The sequence below is a fragment of the Hippopotamus amphibius genome, chromosome 3 (genome assembly GCF_030028045.1).
Source record: "Hippopotamus amphibius kiboko isolate mHipAmp2 chromosome 3, mHipAmp2.hap2, whole genome shotgun sequence".
Taxonomy (NCBI): Eukaryota; Metazoa; Chordata; class Mammalia; order Artiodactyla; family Hippopotamidae; genus Hippopotamus; species Hippopotamus amphibius.
The window spans coordinates 47,973,347-47,974,475 of NC_080188.1; the positions used below are offsets into that span (position 1 = coordinate 47,973,347).

Below are 1,129 nucleotides of genomic sequence, written 5' to 3' on the forward strand. Positions count from 1 at the left end.
GGCAACCACTAATCTACCTTCTATCCCTCTAGATTTGCCTATTCGGGAAATTTTCATATCAAGAGAATCATACATGTGTGACCTTTTGTGATTGGCTTCTTTTACTTAGCGTAATGTTTTCAAGGTTCATCCATGTTTTAGCACGTATCAGTACTTCATTTCTTTTTACTGTCAAATTATATTCCATTGTATGGATATGCCACATTTTATTTATCCATTCATCTGTTAGTATCTAAGTTAGTTCCACTTTTTGGCTATTATGAATAATGCAGTTATGAACATTCCTGTACAGATTGTGTGGACATATATTTTCAGTTCTCTTGCAAACGTACCTAGGAGTAGAATTGCTGGGGAAAAAGGCAATTTTTAGTTTAGAAATCTCTCCATTATTAACTGTTATTATAAAAGTCATCTTATTGCTCTTTGATCGTGCGGCCGGCCTTCAAGATGGCGCCGAAGAAAGACAAGAAGCCTAAGAAGTCAACCTGGAAGTTTAATTTGGACCTTACTCGTCCAGTAGAAGATTGAATTTTTGATTCTGGAAATTTTGAACACTCTCTACGAGAGAAGGTTAAAGTGAATGGAAAAACTGGAAATCTTGGGAATGTCGTTCACACTGAACGCTTCAAGAATGAAATCACAGTTGTTTCTGAGAAACAGTTCTCTAAAAGGTATTGAAATACCTTACCAAGAAATACCTCAAAAAGAGCAGTCTTCGTGATTGGCTTCATGTGGTTGCATCTGACAAGGAGACTTATGAACTTCGTTACTTCCAGATTAGTCAAGATGACGATGGATCTGACTGTGAGGACTAGATGAAGCCATCCCTTATAGGGCTTTGCTTGCTAAGAAAACAAATGAAGTATATAAGAGCAGTGTCTTGAAATGGACCTTTAGTTTATCAGTGAATAAAAAACATTACTCTGTTAAGCATTAATCTCTTTTATTTAAGTGTATGCTGTTTATATGATGCTGGCTTTCCTTTAATACTTTAAAAGAAACTTATTGGAGTATAGTTGATTTATAATGTTAGTTGCAGGTGTACGTCAGAGTGAATCAGTTATACACATATCTACTCTTTTTTTATTTTTTTAAGATTCTTTTCTCATATAGGCCATTACAGAGTATT

General features: G+C 34.9%; 1 pseudogene; it reads left to right on the forward strand.

Moving 5' to 3' along the window:
- The first annotated feature begins 426 nt into the window (after window positions 1-426).
- On the forward strand, window positions 427-815 carry LOC130848291 (60S ribosomal protein L22-like 1; annotated as a pseudogene).
- The last annotated feature ends 314 nt before the right edge of the window (window positions 816-1,129 follow it).